General features: G+C 39.5%; 1 pseudogene; it reads left to right on the forward strand.

Moving 5' to 3' along the window:
* LOC133538912 (caskin-2-like) overlaps positions 1-22144 on the forward strand; it is a 140521-nt pseudogene that overhangs the window by 90831 nt on the left and 27546 nt on the right.

A 22144-nucleotide genomic window follows, 5' to 3' on the forward strand; every position in this document is an offset into this window, starting at 1 on the left:
TTTATTTTCAGTTAACTATAAACAATGCCATTAATTGCGGTTTCATATTTTAACTGTTTGAAAGCCTGTTTAGAAATAAAAACAGACTTTCTAATGTTGCTTTTTTTTGTGGTTTGAGTTGGCTTTTAGTTGTGGGCGGGGCCACAGCGCCACTTCCTACTCTTTGAGAAGAGAAATACCCTATTTTTCGGACTATAAGTCGCAGTTTTTTGTCCTGTCCAGCTTCTCAGGCAAATCATATAGTTGATGTAGATGCCTATATCGGCTGTTCAGATTTACTTCACAAAAGAGAAGTGTAGGATACTTCTCTTGTTGCCTTATTTGAATTTGACTTTATTAAATGTATTTGTATTATCATTTGGTGCAGCCGGGCCGGAGCAGGAGGGGATAGAAAAAGAAAAAAAGGAAGACGGAGGGGGAAATTGTGGGGATAAGAGGGGGAGTAGACAGAGAGACAAAAACAACAACAACAATAGAACAACACCAGCACATACAATATGTACAAATATGATATTAAAAGTGATAGCAAATAAGCAGTTAGTGAAATAAATAATATAGTAATGACAAAGAGTTTTTTTACACTAAAACTGGAGCAATACAAATACCAATAGAAAAAGCGCTATTGATCATGAACAAAACCAATAGTTTACCTCTATTATCAATAATACAGTTGTTCAAATGCAACAATACGTATACATAATGATAGCTAGAAAGATAATAAAGAAAAAAAAAAAAGAAATGAAAAAAAAAAAAAAGAAGGAATACCGAAAGTTGAAAGGGAAGAGAGAGAGGCAACCTATATTAATCTTGTAGATTGTTATAGTAACAATGGGTTAAGCTCTGTCAATATGCCTTGTGTTACCCAGTTTACCCTAGGGCAGGGGTCGGGAACATTTTTGGCTGAGAGAGCCATGAAAGCCAAATATTTCAAAATGTATTCCCGTGAGAGCCATATCATATTATTTAACACTGAATACAACTAAATGTGTGCATTTTTAAGTAAGACCAACATTTTTTGAGTATAATAAGTCCCTTATTCTTTTTAATAACATTGTTATTCTGAAGCTAACCAATAATAAATCAAATGTTGTGTCTGTTCATCATGTTTTTGTTTGGCCATATGCTGTTTGTCCTTTGGACTCTTTAAGTTCCTGTTTTTTCCACTCCCTTGTCTTGTTTCCTTGGTTACTCATTTTATCCACCTGTCTCTGGTGGACAAAATGCCCGCTCACCTGCTTCCCGAGCACTGATCAGAGGCAGTGTATTTAAGCTCGTCTTTGCCAGTCAGTCGCCCTGGCGTCAATGTGATCTCTTTTTTACTCTGTGCTGACTTGTTTTATGCCTTGCCATAGTTTCGTGCTTCATGCCATGCCAAGTAAGTTTTGTTTGATTTATGTTCATAGTCTGTTTATGCGTTAGCTTTGTTCCTTAGCCCAAGTTGTGCCTCCACTGTGAGCGATTTTTGTTTTTATCTTTTTTTAGTTTAAATTAAATCATGTTTTTACCTAAATGCCATTTCCCGAGTAGTCCGTCTGCCTTCCTGGGAGAACGACCCTGCAGCAAGCTGCGATCCCCCCATTGTGACATAAAATACTTCTTACCCTTAATGCGACTTCTTGAACAGGTGCGGTAGAAAATGGATAGATGGATTAAAATGCATGAGAATGTTTTATATTTTGCACGTTATTTTTAGCACTTTGATTACCAGCGAAATTAAGCAATGTTAGCTAAGATTTATCTGAGAGCCAGATGCAGTCTTCAAAAGAGCCACATCTGGCTCTAGAACCATAGGTTCCCTACCCCTGCCCTAGGGCAACAACGTTGATATATGTTTGATGAAACATGATTATGTGCATGAGTGTATGTATGTATATGTACTTGTCTATGAACAGAATGTGTATATGAATGTTTGTACAGTAAATGTATATGTACAGTATATGTATGTTTGTTTGTATAGTGAATGTATATGTACAGTATATGTATGTTTGTTTGTATAGTGAATATATATGTACAGTATATGTATGTTTGTTTGTATAGTGAATGTATATGTACAGTATATGTATGTTTGTTTGTATAGTGAATGTATATGTACAGTATATGTATGTTTGTTTGTACAGTAAATGTATATGTACAGTATATGTATGTTTGTTTGTATAGTGAATGTATATGTACAGTATATGTATGTTTGTTTGTATAGTGAATGTATATGTACAGTATATGTATGTTTGTTTGTATAGTGAATGTATATGTACAGTATATGTATGTTTGTACCGTGAATGTATATGTACAGTATATGTATGTATGTTTGTACAGTAAATGTATATGTACAGTATATGTATGTTTGTTTGTATAGTGAATATATATGTACAGTATATGTATGTTTGTTTGTATAGTGAATGTATATGTACAGTATATGTATGTTTGTACCGTGAATGTGCGCGTGGATGGACGGACTTGGAGTATGTAGATATGTAATGTATTTGTGTATGTATGTGAGAGCGTAGGTACCAATGTATGGACGTTTGTATGTATGAATAACGGTGTGTGTGTGTGTGTGTGTGTGTGTGTGTGTGTGTGTGTGTGTGTGTGTGTGTGTGTGAGTGTGAGTATATGTGTGTTTGTATGTACAATATATTCGACTCCCAGTGTGCGTGGGAGCCAGAGTGCGGCCCCAGCCGCCCAGAGAGCCCAACCCAAACAGCAGGTGTGGCGCCCAGGGAACCAGGGACCACCCGCCCCACGCAGCCAGGCCGGCCAGCGGCGGGAACCCCCTCGCAGTTTTTTTCATAGTTTGGCCGGGGGTGCGACTTATACTCAGGAGCGACTTATGTGTGAAATTATTAACACATTACCGTAAAATATCAAATAATATTATTTATCTGATTCACGTAAGAGACTAAACGTATAAGATTTCATGGGATTTATGGATTAGGAGTGACAGATTGTTTGGTAAAGGTATAGCATGTTCTATATGTTGTAGTTATTTGAATGACTCTTACCATAATATGTTAGGTTAACATAGCAGTTGGTTATTAATGCCTCATATAATGTTGTTCACTATTCTTTATTTATTTTAAATTGCCTTTCAATTGTCTATTCTTGCTGTTGTATTTGATCAAATTTCCCCCAAAAATGCGACTTATACTCCAGTGCGACTTATATATGTTTTTTTTTTTTCCTTTATTATGCATTTTTGGCAGGTGCGACTTATACTCCGGGGCGACTTATACTCCGGAAAATACAGTATGTGCTTTTATGGCAGAATCGCTTCGCTAGATTTGCCACGCATTGCTTTGCTATAAAAGCTTCCAGAACGGGAGTCGGCAACCCGCGGCTATGGAGCTGTCACGCCAAATTTCTTCTCCCTACAAAAACCCCCCCCCCCCCATTTACTTCCGGGGTCATGATTAATACAGACGTTTTGTTAACGCTATATTATAAAAATATAACGCTATATTATAAAAATATAACGCTATATTATAAAAATATAACGCTATATTATAAAAAATACAGACGTTTTGTTAACGCTATATTATAAAAAAATTTGAAAAACAATTTACAAACACAAGCTATGGGATGACATAAGAGGAAACGGGACCCCGGAAGTAAATGAGTCGTGTTTGTAAATAGTTTTTTTTTTTTTTTAAATAATATAACGTTAACAAAACGTCTGTATTTTCATAATAGAGCTGTATATTTTTATAATATAGCGTTATATATTTATAATATGACCCCGGAAGTAAATGGGGGGGGGGGGGGGGTTGTAGGGGGGAAGAAATTTGGCGCCGCCCTAGTGGCTCTCTGAAGCGTTTTCAAAAATGTATGAAAAATGGAAAAAGATGAGGGGAAAAAAATATAAAAAACATATTTTTTGTTTTAATATAGTCTCTGTAGGAGGACAAACATGACACAAACCTCCCTAATTGTTATAAAGCACACTGTTTTTATTAAACATGCTTCACTGATTCGAGTATTTGGCGAGCGCCGTTTTGTCCTACTCATTTTGGCGGTCCTTGAACTTGTCGTAGTTTGTTTACATGTCTCCGACTTTCTAGGACGTGTTTTATGCCATTTCTTTTTCTGTCTCATTTTGTCCACCAAACTTATAACGTTGTTCGTGAATGCACAAAGGTGAGTTTTGTTGATGTTATTGACTTGTGTGGAGTGCTAATCAGACATATTTGGTCACTGCATGACTGCAAGCTAACCGATGCTAACATGCTATTTAGGCTAGCTATATATACATATTGCATCATTTGTTGCTATATTTGAGCTTATTTAGTTTCCTTTAAGTCCTCATAATTCAATTTATATCTCATGACACTATCTGTATGTAATATGGCTTTTATTTATTTGCGGCTCCAGACATATTTGTTTTTGTATTTTTTGGTCCAGTATGGATGGCTCTTTCAACATTTTAGGTTGCCTACCCCTGTTCTAGAGGGTCTGGTTACTCGCTAAATAAAGAAACAAAATTGCAAAATTGGCAGCACGGGTCTCTCCATCTTGCCCTTCTTTTGTTTGGCAGACCAGGGAAGTTACAAGTTGAGCACCAGATTCATTTGTGGAAGTCCACATTTATTTGTGGAGGGCCAACCAGTATTGAAATATGCCTGATATGACAACAATACAAAGAGATGTTGTGAAACTGTGCACAGAAAATAAAAGAGAATTTGCTCGCCTTTGCTCATTTACGTCCAACACCCGATATTTGGAGCAGGGAGCGGTAAATGACGGAATGATCTCAGACGGCCGCGGACCTCATTCAACATGTGTGCCGAAAGCTATTTAAAGGTTCCCCCTAATTGCAAATGCAATGAGAGCAAATCATGCAGACTCTTTTGGGAGCCTTTTTTTTTTTTTTTTTTTGCTCTGTGAAGCATACAACACCCAAACGCACTGAAGTTGTCACCTTGGGTAAATGGTAAATAAAAAGAGAATACAATGATTTGCAAATCAACTTATATTTGATCGAATAGACAGTTTGGTCGCTACATCTGTAAGTGCAAGTTAAAACTCTACTATGCAAAGCCAAAGCTATTTATCAACAACACCCAGAAACACTTAGCTGAGCCATAGCTAATCTAAGATGGACTGATGCAAAGTGGAAAAGTGTTCTGTGGTCTGACAAGTCCACATTTCATGTTTTTGGAAACTGTGGACGTCGTGTCATCCGAACCATAGAGGGAAATAACCATTCGGATTGTTACAGGCGCAAAGTTCGAAAGTCAGCATGTGTGATGGTATGGGGGTGCATTAGTGCCCAAGGCATGGGTAACTTACACATCTGTGAAGGCACCATTAATGCTGAATGGTACATACAGCTTTTGGAGCAACATATGTTGCCATCCAAGCAACGTTATCATGGACGCCCCTGCTTATTTCAGCAAGACAATGCCAAGCCAGGTGTTACAACAGCGTGGCTTCATAGTAAAAGAGTGCGGGTACTAGACTGGCCTGCCTGTAGTCCAGACATTGAAAATGTGTGGTGCAATATGAAGGCTAAAATATCAAAAGGGAGACTCTTAATCACTCTGTTTTCAATCATATCCTGATACTACCCTTGGTATCAACACCACCAGTTTATGGATCAACAGTGGTTGTTGTGATATCCTTTTTTTGTCAATCTACTTGATATTTGAATGCTAATATTAGCTGTAACGCGATTCCGTCGACACTTCTTGAAGTTTTAAAGCACGTATTGTGTCGTTCCAAGCAAGCGTAGCGGTTAGCTTAGCTATTAGCAAGCCTGCTCCTGACTCCCTCTGGGTGTGTAACATGTTCAACCTCATCCTCCAGTGATAATGCTACGTGATAGTGATACTTTAGATGCCAACAAAAATTCATTGAATTTGGTGTAATGGAGGTGAATATCATAACCTGAGGGTAGTTTCTCCACACTGCTAGCCACTTCTCAGCAGGGGGGGTACTAGACTGGCCTGCCTGTAGTCCAGACATTGAAAATGTGTGAGGGCTAAAATATGAGGCGGGAGACTGTTGAACAACTTAAGCTGTACATCAAGCAAGAATACGAAAGAATTGCACTTCAAAAATGTGTCTCCTCAGTTCCCAAACTTGCACTGAGTGTTGTTCAAAGGAAAGGCCATGTAACACACTGGTAAAAATGCTCCACTGACAATTTTTTTGACAAGTGTTGCTGCAAAAAAGAAGTTTGTCAGTGTGAACATGAAATATCTTGTCTTTTTAGTCTATTCAATTGAATATAAGTTGAAAATGATTTGTTGTATTCTATTTTTGTTTACCATTTGTGTGATCAAAATTATTCAACCCCCACACAATTTTGGTGTTTTAGCAAGTTGGACATTTATTCCGTATTTTGTTTATAGTCATATCAAATAAAGATGTGTCAAATAGACAAATGCAACTTAAATTGTAACACTGTATTTTACAAAATAGCAAAAAATGACATTTTTCTTAATATCTCATTGACAAAATGATTCAACCCCCTAGTTCCATGCATCTTTAGTACTTAGTAGAACACCCTTTGGCAGTAATGACATCCTTCAAAGGTGATACATAAGCGGACACAAGCTTCTTGCAAGCATCTACAGGTATTTTAGCCCATTCCTCTTGGGCAAAGGCCTCCAGTTCATTCATATTCTTGGGCTTGCCTGCTGCAACTGCCTTCTTCAAGTCCCACCACAGCTTTTCTATAGGATTTAGGTCTGGCGACTGTGAAGGCCACTCCAGAATCTTCCAGCCCTTCTGCAACCACTCTGATGTTGATTTGGAGGTATGCTTGGGATCCTTGTCCTGTTGGAAGGTCCAACGTCTCCCGAGCCTCAGCTTCGTCACTGACTTCATGACATTTGCAGCTAATATATCCTGCTAGGAAATAGAATTCATAATGCCTTAAACGCGCTGGAGATTCCCGGTACCTGAGGCAGAGAAACAGCCCCAGAGCATGATTGACCCCTCCACCATGCTTAACAGTAGGCAAGGTGTTCTTCTCTTTGTAAGCTTCATTTTTTCTTCTCCAGACATAACGTTGATTCATAGGCCCAAAGAGTTCCACTTTTGTCTCATCACTCCATAGAACAGTTTCTCAAAACCTTTGGGGTTTGTCCAGAGGATTTTTGGCATACTGGAGTCTATTTTCTTGTGCCTGGTAGTCAGAAGTGGGGTGCGCCTGGGAGTTCTGGCATGGAGGCCTTCATCTCGTAGTGCGCGCCTTATTGTCTGGGACGAAACCTGCGTTCCCCCCTCTGCAATGTCCTGTTGTAGTTCCTCAGCTGTTACCCGGGGGTTTTTCACCACTGTACACTTCACAGCATCCTCTTTCTACCACGCCCAGGTAGTGTTTCCACTGTGCCTTTAGCTTTAAACTTGCGAATTATGCTCCCAACTGTGTCTCTTGGATTGTGTAATGTCTTTGCTATTTTCTTACATCCATATCTTTTCATATGAAAAGAAATTACCTCATCTCTTGACTTCTTTGACCACTCCCTTGACTTCACCATGTTGCAAATACACCATTGACCATCTACAAGAAGCTGAGTGTTACTGTCTTTTTCAATCAGTTTAATTGTTGCTCGTTATGGTTCTAATCACATCTACAGGTGTTTTCAACACCTGATTGAAAAGACCTTATTCAAATTCTGTTCTTAAGAGTTATGATCTTCAAGGGGTTGAATAATTTTGTCAATGAGATATTAAGAAAAATGTCCTTTTTTGTTATTTTGTAAAATACAATTTAAGTTGCATTTGTCTATTTGACACATCTTTATTTGATAGGACTATAAACAAAATACGGAATAAATGTCCAACTTGCTAAAACACCAAAATTGTGTGGGGGTTGAATATTTTTGATCACAACTGTACACAACGTGCCTGGTTTTGGTGTTTGTGGAAGCAGGCAGTAAGTAGCATGTTGTGTTCTGTGTTCTAGAAGCAGGCAGTGGTGGCGTGGCTGCTTGAGTTCCAGCTGCAGTTCTACACCACTCACTTCCTCACCGCCGGGTACGACCTGGAGGCCGTTAGCTGCATGACCCCTGAGGTAAAGCCACCACTTTGCTTTGTCAAGGTTCCACTCAGTAAAGCAGACTAATGGGCTCCCTGTTCACCTGGAAGATGTCGCGTCTGTGCATGTGTGCGTGTGTGTGTGTGTGTGTGTGTGTGTGTGTGTGTGTGTGTGTGTGTGTGTGTGTGTGTGTGTGTGTGTGTGTGTGTGTGTGTGTGTGTGTGTGTGTGTGTGTCAAAGCGGACAGGTCGCTATGACAATAACAGCCTTCAGGGCAGAAGAGTCTCACTAGATCAGGGGTGTCAAACTCAAATACAGAGTGGGCCAAGATTTAAAACTGAACAAAGCCGCGGGCCAAGGTTGAACAAATTACCCTTTGAACAAATTACCCTTTTAATAGGGACCCAAACAAGTTTTGCATTGAATATTGAACAAGCAAGGCTTAAATAGGGCAGCACGGTGCAACAGGGGTTAGTGCATCTGCCTCACAATACGAAGGTCCTGAGTAATCCTGGGTTCAATCCCGGGCTCGGGATCTTTCTGTGTGGAGTTTGCATGTTCTCCCCCTGACTGCGTGGGTTCCCTCCGGGTACTCGGGGTTCCTCCCACGGAACAGGCAGAGCTTATATAACGTAATAGTGCAAAATCAACTTTCAAAAAACAAACGAAAAAACATCAGTGGTATATTAAATACAATTTAATTAAAAGGCTAATAAATTTGAAAATAAAATAAAAATGAGGAGGGCGGGGTTTGGTGGTAGCGGGGAGGGTGTATATTGTAGCGTTCCGGAAGAGTTAGTGCTGCAAGAGGTTCTGGGAATTTGTTCTGTTGTGTTTATGTTGTGTTACGGTGCGGGTGTTCTCCCGAAATGTGTTTTGTCATTCTTGTTTGGTGTGGGTTCACAGTGTGGCGCATATTTGTAACAATGTTAAAGTTGTTTATATGGCCAACCTCAGTGTGATCTGTATGGCTGTTGACCAAGTATGCGTGGCATTTGCATTTGTGTGTGTAAAAGCCGCATACATTATGTGACTTGGCCAGCACGCTGTTTATATGGAGGAAAAGAGGACGTGACGACATGTTGTAAAGGACGCTAAAAGCAGTACCTTCAAGGCACGCTCCCAATATTGTTGTCCGGGTGGAAATCAGGAGAATGGTTGCCCAGGAAGATTTTCGGGAAGGGCACTAAACTTCGGGAGTCTCCCGGGAAAATCGGGAGGGTTGGCAAGTATGAGTATTAGCGGTGAATTTGGTGTTACCGGCGGGCCAGCTCTAATGTTAATTTGATATTGTTTCAACGGCCAAATGAAATTAAACAGCGGGCCAAATGGGCCAGAGTTTGACACCCATGCACTAGATGATCTAACATTGCTGTAGGTGCACCCGTCTCATGTGGAAGTCTCCGAAGACCACGGGATTTCGCAACGCTTTGTGAGGCCGCAGTAGCCATTTTCTGTTTGCCAAAGCTTTTGTTTCCATGGCTGTAGTCTACCCGCGGTAATGTGAGAGAGAGCAACAAAATGGATCGTACAAAAAATGAAAAATCAAGGGACCGTACCGAGACAAACTGTACCCTGTTTCGAAGACTCGCTACGGACACCGGGCGGCATAGCTGTTGGTAGAGCGTTCGTGCCAGCAACTTGAGGGTTGCAGGTTCGATTCCCGCTTCTGCCATCCTACTCACTGCCGTTGTGTCCTTGGGCAAGACACTTTACCCACCTGCTCCCAGTGCCACCCACACTGGTTTAAATGTATCTTAGATATTGGGTTTCACTATGTAAAGCGCTTTGAGTCACTAGAGAAAAGCGCTATATAAATATAATTCACTTCACTTCACCCTGGAATTGATCCATGTGAGCACGTCCAATGGACAAAAGATCTGAGTCAGAAATTGGTTTTGCTGAAAAAAGAAGCTCATGATTACTTTTCAATACTCTGAAAATAATACTCATTCATTTTTGAGAAAGCAAACAGACAACATGCTGTTTTCCCAAAATACTGTACGTTGTTTTTAGCCCGCAGCTAGCTTGGCTAACGCTAACGGTGAAATGCTACGTGTGGAGCACAATAAAACACGCTTTGACTCAAACGTACCAGTCTGAAAATCTCCAACATGTACCAGGTGATGGCGTTAAAAGTCATGGAGGCTAGCTCATGCTTTCACGCTGGAAATGATCAAAATCTCTCCAAATCGTTATTTTATTGAAGCGATCATGAAAACGTTTGTGACGGTTAATGATGCCACACATTTGCACCATGTTTTAATCTTGTTAAACAAAAGAACTAAACTTTAGCACAGAGTCTTGCATTCAGCCATGTAAGTAACCTAGCAGGCACAAGACATTGATACAACGTTGATAATACGTGCATGTCCTCTAAAACTGACTTTGAGACAACATTGCAAAATAGTTGTATCTGTAAATTGAGACGTTGGTGGCCAAGGTTGGATCCACGTTGTTGGTTGGGAAATGACCAAATTTCAACAGTCTAATCAACGTCACATCTTGACGTTGTCAAAAAGCATGTTGTTTCAACGTTGTATTTGGGAAATGATCAAATTTCAATGGTGGAATCAACATCACAACCTGACATTGAATCAACGTCAAGAAGCATGTTGTTTCAACGTTATGTTTGAGTTGTGAAATTACCAAATTTCAATGTCACAACCCGACATTAATTAATCGTTGTTAAAAAGCATGTTGTTTCAACGTTATGTTTGTGTTGTAGAATATTGGTTGGGAAATGACCACATTTCAATGGTCAAATCAAAGTCACAACCTGACCTTGACTCGAAGTCAAAAAGCATGTTGTTTTAACATTATGTTTGAGTTGTAGAATATTGGTTGGGAAATGACCAAAATTCAACGGTCAAATCAACGTCACAACCTGACATAGATTGAACGTTTTTAAAAAGCATGTTATTTCAACGCTATGTTTGAGTTGTAGAATATTGGTTGGGAAATGACCACATTTCAACGGTCAAATCAACGTCACAACTTGACATTGAATCAACGTCAAAAAGCATGTCGTTTCTACGTTATGTTTGAGTTGTGGAATATTAGTTGTGAAATGACCAAATTTCAATGTCACAACCCGACATTGATTAAACGTTATTAAAAAGCATGTTGTTTCAACGTTATGTTTGTGTTGTAGAATATTGGTTGGAAAATGACCACATTTCAATGGTCAAATCAACATCACAACCTGACATTGATTGACTCAACGTCAAAAAGCATGTTGTTTCAACGTTGTATTTGTGTTGTAGAATAATGGTTGAGAAATTACATTTCAATGGTCAAATCAACGTCACAACCAGACATTGAATCAACGTCAAAAGCATGTTATATTTGTGTTGTAGAATATTGGTTGGAAAATGACCACATTTCAATGGTCAAATCAACGTCACAACCTGACATTGACTCAACGTCAAAAAGCATGTTGTTTCAACGTTATGTTTGTGTTGTAGAATATTGGTTGGGAAATTACCAAAATTGGACGGTCAAATTAACGTCACAACCTGACATTGACTCAAAGTCAAAAAGCATGTTGTTTCAACGTTATGTTTGTGTTGTAGAATATTGGTTGGAAAATGACCACATTTCGATGTTCAAATCAACGTCACACCCTGACATTGACTCAACGTCAAAAAGCATGTTGTTTCAACGTTATGTTTGTGTTGTTGAATATTGGTTGGGAAATGACCACATTTCAACGGACGAGTCAACATCACAACCTGACATTGATTAAATGTCGTCAAAAAGCATGTTGTTTCAACGCTATGTTTGAGTTGTAGAATATTGGTTGGGAAATGACCACATTTCAACGGTCAAATCAACATCACAACCCGACATTGATTAAACACTGTTAAAAAGCATGTTGTTTCAACATTATGTTTGAGTTGTAGAATATTGGTTGGGAAATGACCAAAATTCAACGGTCAAATCAACGTCACAACCTGACATTGATTAAACGTTTTTTAAAAAGCTTGTTGTTTCAACGTTGTGTTTGTGTTGTTGAATATTGGTTGGGAAATGACCAGATTTCAACAGACGTGTCAACGTCACAACCCGTGGTTAAATGTCGTCAAAAAGCATGTTGTTTCAACATTGTATTTGAGTTTTAAAATATTGGTTGGAAAATGACCACATTTCAACGGTCAAATCAACGTCACAACCTGACATTGAATCAACGTCAAAATGCATGTTGTTTCAACGCTATGTTTGAGTTGTGGAATATTGGTTGGGAAATGACCACATTTCAACGGACGAGTCAACGTCACAATCCGACATTGATTAAACATTGTTAAAAAGCATGTTGTTTCAACGTTATGTTTGAGTTGCTCAAGGTCAGGACGCAATTCAACATTGTTTCAATGTCTTGTGTCTGCTACAAAGCTGTTCAGAGGCCCGCAAGACCCACAATGCATTGCATTTGCTACGTGACACTTGGGAGTCCTGTACATTTCACCATTTTCAAACTAACCTGCTACATTTGTGCTTTGCCCCCGAAGGACCTGACGGCGATCGGCGTCATGAAGCCCGGACATCGGAAGAAGTTACTGTCGGAGATCAGCAAGATGACCTCGGCGGACTGGCTGCCAGACCACAAGCCTGTATGGTTCTCACCTGTCCCGCTCCAAGTGGACCCACCGTGTCCTCCAGCTCACTCTCTCTCTTTGCAGGCCAACCTGGCAGAGTTGCTCTGGCGCCTGGGTCTTAGTCAGTACTACCAGGTTCTGGTGCAGAACGGTTACGAGAACATCGACTTCATCTCCGACATTAGCCTGGAGGATCTGCAAGAGATTGGCATTACTAAACTAGGTAAGGGACAATGTGTCTCGAAACTAAGTAAGGAACAATGTGTCTCTAAACTAGGTAAGGAACAATGTGTCTCTAAACTAGGTAAGGAACAATGTGTCTCTAAACTAAATAAGAAACAATGTGTCTCTAAACTAGGTAAAGAACAATGTGTCTCTAAACTAAGTAAGGAACAATGTGTCTCTAAACTAGGTAAGGAGCAATGTGTCTCTAAACTAGGTAAATAACAATGTGTCTCTAAACTAAGTAAGGAACAATGTGTCTCTAAACTAGGTAAGGAACAATGTGTCTCTAAACTAGGTAAATAACAATGTGTCTCTAAACTAAGTAAGGAACAATGTGTCTCTAAACTAGGTAAGGAACAATGTGTCTCTAAACTAGGTAAGGAACAATGTGTCTCTAAACTAAGTAAGAAACAATGTGTCTCTAAACTAGGTAAGGAACAATGTGTCTCTAAACGAGGTAAGGAACAACGTGTCTCTAAACTAAGTAAGGGACAATGTGTCTCTAAACTAGGTAAGGAACAATGTGTCTCTAAACTAAGTAAGGAACTATGTGTCTCTAAACTAGGTAAGGAACAATGTGTCTCTAAACTAAGTAAGGAACAATGTGTCTCTAAACTAGGTAAAGAACAATGTGTCTCTAAACTAAGTAAGGAACAATGTATCTCTAAACTAGGTAAGGAACAATGTGTCTCTAAACTAGGTAAGGAACAATGTGTCTCTAAACGAGGTAAGGAACAACGTGTCTCTAAACCAAGTAAGGGACAATGTGTCTCTAAACTAGGTAAGGAACAATGTGTCTCTAAACTAAGTAAGGAACTATGTGTCTCTAAACTAGGTAAGGAACAATGTGTCTCTAAACTAAGTAAGGAACAATGTGTCTCTAAACTAGGTAAAGAACAATGTGTCTCTAAACTAAGTAAGGAACAATGTATCTCTAAACTAGGTAAGGAACAATGTGTCTCTAAACTAGGTAAGGAACAATGTGTCTCTAAACTAAGTAAGGAACAATGTGTCTCTAAACTAGGTAAGGAACAATGTGTCTCTAAACTAGGTAAGGAACAATGTGTCTCTAAACTAAGTAAGGGACAATGTGTCTCTAAACTAGGTAAGGAACAATGTGTCTCTAAACTAGGTAAGGAACAATGTGTCTCTAAACTAGGTAAGGAACAATGTGTCTCTAAACAAGGTAAAGAACAATGTGTCTCTAAACTAAGTAAGGAACAATGTGTCTCTAAACTAGGTAAGGAACAATGTGTCTCTAAACTAGGTAAGGAACAATGTGTCTCTAAACTAGGTAAGGAACAATGTGTCTCTAAACTAGGTAAAGAACAATGTGTCTCTAAACTAAGTAAGGGACAATGTGTCTCTAAACTAAGTAAGGGACAATGTGTCTCTAAACTAGGTAAGGAACAATGTGTCTCTAAACTAAGTAAGGGACAATGTGTCTCTAAACTAGGTAAAGAACAATGTGTCTCTAAACTAAGTAAGGAACAATGTGTCTCTAAACTAGGTAAGGAACAATGTGTCTCTAAACTAGGTAAAGAACAATGTGTCTCTAAACTAAGTAAGGAACAATGTGTCTCTAAACTAGGTAAGGAACAATGTGTCTCTAAACTAGGTAAGGAACAATGTGTCTCTAAACTAAGTAAGGGACAATGTGTCTCTAAACTAGGTAAGGAACAATGTGTCTCTAAACTAGGTAAGGAACGATGTGTCTCTAAACTAAGTAAGGGACAATGTGTCTCTAAACTAGGTAAGGAACAATGTGTCTCTAAACTAGGTAAGGAACAATGTGTCTCTAAACTAGGTAAGGAACAATGTGTCTCTAAACTAGGTAAGGAACAATGTGTCTCTAAACTAGGTAAGGAACAATGTGTCTCTAAACTAGGTAAAGAACAATGTGTCTATTCATTAAATATTGTGAAAAGTAATTTGTCCATTAAATGTAGGCTGCATGCCCAAGTTCTGTATCCTAATGATGTCAACAACAGTATAAAACCAGAAATAATGGGTTCTAATCAAGTGTTTTTCAACCTTTTTTGAGGCAAGGCACATTTTTTTCATGAAAAAATACGGAGGCACACCACCAGCAGAAAACGTAGAAAAATTAAAACTCCACCAGGTCTTCGTGCCTTATTTTCTGTTTTGTTGGTGTTTTCCTGTGTATAGTGCTTTAGTTCTTGTATTGCGCTCTTATTTTGGTGACTCTTCCTGTTTTGTTGGTGTTTTCTTGTGTGTAGTGCTTTAGTTCTGGTCTTGCGCTCTTATTTTGGTGGCTCTTCCTGTTTTGCTGGTGTTTTCCTGTGTGTAGTGCTTTAGTTCTTGTCTTGCGCTCTTATTTTGGTGGCTCTTTCTGTTTTGTTGGTGTTTTCCTGTGTTTAGTGCTTTAGTGCTTGTCCTGCTCTCTTATTTTGGTGGCCCTTCCGGTTTTGTTGGTGTTTTCCTGTGTGTAGTGCTTTAGTTCTTGTCTTGCGCTATTATTTTGGTGGCCCTTCCTGTTTTGTTGGTGTTTTCCTGTGTGTAGTGCTTTAGTTCTTGTCTTACGCTCTTATTTTGGTGGCTCTTCCTGTTTTGTTAGTGTTTTCCTGTGTGTAGTGCTTTAGTTCTTGTCTTGCGCTCTTATTTTGGTGGCCCTTTCTGTTTTGTTGGTCTTTTCCTGTGTGTAGTGCTTTAGTTCTTGTCTTGCGCTATTTTGGTGGCCCTTCCTGTTTTGTTGGTGTTTTCCTGTGTGTAGTGCTTTAGTTCTTGTCTTGCGCTCTTATTTTGGTGGCTCTTCCTGTTTTGTTAGTGTTTTCCTGTGTGTAGTGCTTTAGTTCTAGTCTTGCGCTCCTATTTTGGTGGCCCTTGCTGTTTTTTTGGTGTTTTCCTGTGTGTAGTGCTTTAGTTCTTGTCTTGCGCTCTTATTTTGGTGGCCCTTCCTGTTTTGTTGGTGTTTTCCTGTGTGTAGTGCTTTAGTTCTGGTCTTGCGCTCTTATTTTGGTGGTCCTTCCTGTTTTGTTGGTGTTTTCCTATGTGGAGTGCTTTAGTTCTTGTCTTGCGCTCTTATTTTGGTGGCCATGTTTTGTTGGTGTTTTCTTGTAGCAGTTTCATGTCTTCCTTTGAGCGCTATTCCGCACACCTCCTTTGTGTTAGCAAGCAATGCTATTTACGTTGTAGCTATCCTTCTTTGTGAGGTCATTGTTGATTGTCATGTCTCGTACGGCTGTACTTTGTGGACGTCGTAAGTTGTTGCTGTCGTCCAGCATTCTGTTTCTGTTTAGTTTGTTGCCAGTTTGTTTTGCATAGCCATTGCCTTTTCCTTTCCCTTTCCCTTTTGTTCATTTTTGGTTTAAGCATTACATACCTTTTTCACCTGTACTCTGCCTCCCGCTGTGGGCTGCATATTGGGATCACAACGAACCATCCTCGTCTCACCCGACACATTCCCACTTTTACAAAGCAATGAACTACCCGCCGAGTTCTACACAGCCCAGAAACTAAGCAACGGCACATTATTTGCAGATTATAATTATTGATCTGCAAAAAAATATTTTTGGGACCAATTTGGTGAAGTTTCAAAATTTCCCACGGCACACCAGACAATATGTCACAGCACACTACTGCCGCGGCACAGTGGTTGAAAAGCATTTTTCTAATCAATACTACGGGGCTCTAAATACATTTTTGATCCGACTTCGAGTCCGAGTCCGACACTTTTTGACAATGTATTATAGAACTGAAAATGTTTTATAGCAAGTAACTAAAGTAAAGACATTAAGACATTTGTATAAAGCTTATCTTATTAAACATAAATGTTTAATCACCTGAAGTAGTTGATGTGTTGTATTGAATGATACATACTATATTTTCAACAAAATAAATCGGCTACTACTAGCTTGGGTTTTGCCCTGAAACCGGTCCTGTGTCCAGACACTTACTCCCTGACTTTGTAAACAACAAAAATGATCCAGGGAAGGGATTTTGTATGAATAAGAAGATTAAGAAAAATATCAAACTCATCACTTTAGTTCTGTTAATATCCTGATAATATACTAGGTATCGATAGTATCGACATCTGGATTGATCACCCCTACTTTACTTAGGCCGTTAGCTCCTTTTGTGGTCCTGCTGGGTGTGTAGTATGTCCAGCCAAATCTTTCCCTCCAGTCCGCCAGTGATAAAGCTACTTGGAAGTTTGTTTATTTTCCACTATGGTGGCGAAGACTAGCATCTTAGAAGCGGCTTGGCACTGTGGATAGGCGTGAGGCAAACATCGGCCCCGATCTGATTCCATGATCATCTCTAATAATAATAACTATTAACTTACTGACTTTGACATGAGTAGCAACACAACACTTCCTATATATACATATATATATATATATATATATATATATATATATATATATATATATATACACACACACACACACACACACACACACACATATGTGGCGCAGTGGAAGGGTGGCCGTGCGCAACCCGAGGGTCCCTGGTTCAAATCCCACCTAGTACCAACCTCGTCACGGCCGTTGTGTCCTGAGCAAGACACTTCACCCTTGCTCCTGATGGGTGCTGGTTGGCGCCTTGCATGGCAGCTCCCTCCATCAGTGTGTGAATGTGTAAATGTGGAAGTAGTGTCAAAGCGCTTTGAGTACCTTGAAGGTAGAAAAGCGCTATACAAGTACAACCCATTTATCATTTATTTATTTATATATAATATATACACACACACACACACACACACACACACACACACACACACCACATATGTATATATATTAAATGTTTTTATGATGTTTGGACATTTTTCAATAATATCTACAAAGTTCAGTAAGCAGGTTGTGTCATGTGTCACCTTTCTTTCAGTTGCATTTATTTTATTTATTTTTTGCACCATGACTAGGGAAAGTTGTACGATTTGCGTCGTATAAGTAAACGTGCTAGATTTACAATGTACATTCAAGGGGATTTGACCTGATTAACTCACATTGTCCAGAAGATGGCAGCAATATATTTATTTTTTTGCACATGACTAGGGAAGGTTATACAGATTGTGTCATACAAGTTAATGCTGTGCTAGAATTACAACATACATTCAAGGGTCATTGACCTGATTAACTCACATTGGTAGACAGATAGACAGATAGATAGGTAGATAGATAGATAGATAGATAGATAGATAGATATATAGTACTTTATTTGTTCCTTCAGGAAAATGTAAATTCCTGCAGCAGTGTACAGAGTTGAGATCATTTTAAAAAGTAAATAATGGAGGTATAAATGGAAACAAAATTGAAAAATATTACAATAAGAATAAAAATAAAAAGCACTAATGGGAATAAAAATATAACAGTAAAATAAGAATATAACAAGAGAAACTAGGCAGTAGTGACCATGTTATGAAAAAGTATTGTCCAGAAGATGGCTGCGGTTGACAGCAATATTTATTTTTTGCACTATGACGAGGGAAGGTTGTATGGTTTGTGCCATATAAGTAAACGCTGTGCTAGATTTACAACATACATTCAAGGGTCATTGACCTGATTAACTCACATTGCCCAGAAGATGGCAGCAATATATTTTTTTTTTGCACCATGACTAGGGAAGGTTGTACGGATTGTGTCACACAAGTAGTAAATACTGAGCTAGAATTACAACATACATTCAAGGGTCATTGACCTGATTAACTTGCATTGTCCAGAAAATGGCAGTGGTTGACAGCAATATTTATTTTTTTTGCACCATGACTAGGGAACGTTGTACGGTTTGTGTCATATAAGTGAACGCTGTGCTAGATTTACAAAGTAGATTCAAGGGACATTGACCTGATTAACTCACATTTTCTAGACCACTCGATTGGTACCCGGGCCGCAGAATAATTTTTTATGAATTTTTTTTTAAATGTATTTTTATTTTTATTTTATTTATTTATTTATTTTATTAAATCAACATATAAAACACAAGATACAATTATAATTAGTCCATCCACAGCTACAAAAAGGTTGGGGACCACTGGTCTAGAAGATGGCAACAATATATATATTTTTTTGCACCATGACTAGGGAAGGTTGTACGGATTGTGTCCTACAAGTAAATGCTGTGCTAGGTTTACAGCATACATTCAAGGGTCATTGACCTGATTAACTCGCATTGTCCAGAAGATGGTAGCATTTTAGATCACGAGAGATCAAGGGCCATATACTGAAAAGTAAAAGTATGCAGGGGGTCCATTTTGATATTTTTGTATTAAAAAAAAAAATATATATATATATATATATATATATATATATTGACCTGTGATGAGGTGGCGACTTGTCCAGGGTGTACACCGCCTTCCGCCCGATTGTAGCTGAGATAGGCGCCAGCACCCCCCGTGACCCCAAAAGGGAATAAGCGGTAGAAAATGGATTGATATATATATATATATATATATATATATATATATGTATGTATATATATATATATATATATATATTTTCTTTTTGTTATTTTATTTTTTTAAACAGATATTATATACCTAAAGACAAAACTTTGTGTTGTTGGTCAGTGGTCCCCAACCTTTTTGTATCCGCGGACCGGTCAACGCTTAATAATTTGTTCCGCGGGGGTGGTGGGCGGGGAGATCCGTTTTTTTTTTTTTTTTTTTTTTTTTTTGTCATGAAAAAAGGACGTTTTTGTCATGAAAAATTGAGGTTTTTGTGATTGGTGCACTAATTGTAAGTGTATATTGTGTTTTTATGTTGATTTAATTAAAAAAATATATATATATTTTTTTAATTTATTTATTTATTTTTAATAAAAATTAATAAAAAATTCTTCTGCGGCCTGGTACCAATCGGGCCACGGCCCGGTACCGGGCTGCAGCCCAGTGGTTGGGGACCACTGTTGTGGGTGACTAACTATATTATTATTAATTTGACATTTTTGCTCTTTTTTTCCTAAATTTTGACTGTCTTTCTGCACGTTGGAGAACCCTGCTGCTAGTGCCATATTGCATGTGTGAACTTGAGGCTGTAGTATACAAGTGATGTCAGCTCCCAGTCATTAGTCCAGAAAATGACGTGTTGTGTGTTGTGTTGTGTTGTGTTGTGTTGTGTTGTGTGCAGGTCACCAGAAGAAGCTGATGTTAGGAGTGAGGAGACTGAAGGACTTCCAGAGAGGAGGAAGTGTCCCTGAGGCTCCTCACAGTCCCTGCACACCTCCATCCAGCCCGGGTGGCTCTGAGGCCCGCGCGGAGGCCAGAAAAGCCTGGGATGGCGCCCCAAGCCCGTTGGCGAAACCCCGCCCAAGTATCTGTCAGTCCCAGACTCCTCCCCGCTCTCCGCCGCAAACCCCCACGCACGCTCGAAACCAGCAGGCCTCCCCGAGGGCTCGGCCGCGACCTTCCACCCAGCAGGCGGCGGCGGCGGTGGATCCGCACATACCGACGCTCCGCCTACCCGGCGAAGAGGAGGAGCGACGGAGAACTCACACCCTGACCGGCCCGGAGACGGACTCGCGATACGCCACCGTCTGTCGCAGCACTTCCGCGCGCGCCGCCAATGACGTCACCGTCAACCGCAGCCAGTCGTCCGTCACACTGCGTCCTCGGCGGAAAGGCCGGCCTCCGACGCCGCCCAAGCGGTCCTGCTCTTCCATCACCGGGGGCGACGGGGAGGCAGAAGGACAGGAGGAGGGGCTTCTCTGCCTGCCCGCTCTTCGAGAGCGGCGAGCCAGCGACTGCGGCGGCCTGGGCTCGGCTTTAAGGTCCCAGGAGTCGGCAGGCCTGGAGAGGTCCGAGGGGGCTTCTGGGAGCGTGCGCAGCCTCGCCGCCATGCTGGAGACCTCCATTGTGAGCGGAGCCAAAACCTTGCCCAGGAACCTCGGGAGCAGCACCAACTACCTGCAGGTGTGTAAGAAGTCTGTCCTCATTTACCAGCTGGAACACCTACTCCACAACAGCAGGTGGCGCTGCTGAGTCAACTCAAGGCCGTTTCCTCTCAGCTGAGCAAATATCACATTCTCTAATAACCACCAGTGGATAGTCAAATCAATGTGTTAACTTACAGGTTGAGCTTGTTTCCTCTTTCCCCTTTGTACTCCCCGCTCTGCTTTTTCCTCTTTGATATTTTTGGTGGATGGCACCATGCGCAAATAACTGTGGCTCTGACGGCCTGAAATTGACTCGGCAGCACTGCCTGTCGTTGTGGAGTGTGAACTACAAGTGCAGTGTGAACTAAAAGTACAAAGTGTGAACTACAAGTGCAGAGTGTGAACTAAAAGTACAAAGTGTGAACTACAAGTGCAGAGTGTGAACTACAAGTGCAGAGTGTGAACTACAAGTGCAGAGTGTGAACTACAAGTGCAAAGTGTAAACTACAAGTGCAGAGTGAACTACAAGTACAGAGTGAACTACAAGTGCAAAGTGTGAACTACAAGTGCAGAGTGAACTACAAGTGCAGAGTGTGAACTGCAAGTGCAGAGTGTGAACTACAAGTGCAGAGTGTGAACTGCAAGTGCAGAGTGTGAACTGCAAGTGCAGAGTGTGAACTACAAGTGCAGAGTGTGAACTGCAAGTGCAGAGTGTGAACTGCAAGTGCAGAGTGTGAACTACAAGTGCAGAGTGTGTGGATCGCTGAAGGGTGTAAGAGTACTGGCAAAAGTTGCAGGGAATAGTTTTTATACTTAAGAATCATCTTTTACTTGCAGAAATATTTTTTACTTGCAGAAATATTTTTTTTAACTTGAAACTCATTTTTTTACTTTCAAAATTTTTTTTCCATACTTGTGAATAATTTTTAAATTGTACAAAATGTTTTTTATACTTGCGAATCATATTTTAATTGAAGAAAATTGTTTTTATACTTAGGAATCAATTTTTTACTTGCAGAAATGTTTTTTACTTGCAGAAAATTGTTTCCATACTTGTGAAAACAATTTTAATTAAAAAAAAAAAGTTTATATACTTGCGAATCATATTTTAATTAAAGAACATTGTTTTTATACTTAGGAATCGTTATTTTTTACTTGCAGAAAATTGCTTTTATTCTTGTGATTCATTTTTTAACAAAAAATGAAAATGTTCTACTTGCGAATCGTATTTTAACTGAAGAAAATTATTTTTATACTCGGGAATTGGGTTTCTACTTGAAGAAAATTGTTTTTGTACCCGCAAGCTTATTTTTACTTGCAGAAAAAAATGTTTTTTTACTTGCAGAATTTTTTTTTTACATATTTGTGAATCGTTTTTCATTTAAAAAATTTTTTTTTTATTCTTGCATAAAAAAAAGTTTTTTTATTGCAGAAAAAAAAGTTTTTTTTTTATTTGCAAAAAATGTTTTACTTGCAGAAAAGAGTTTTTCATATTTGTGAATCGTTT

The sequence above is a fragment of the Nerophis ophidion genome, linkage group LG20 (assembly GCF_033978795.1).
Source record: "Nerophis ophidion isolate RoL-2023_Sa linkage group LG20, RoL_Noph_v1.0, whole genome shotgun sequence".
Taxonomy (NCBI): domain Eukaryota; kingdom Metazoa; phylum Chordata; class Actinopteri; order Syngnathiformes; family Syngnathidae; genus Nerophis; species Nerophis ophidion.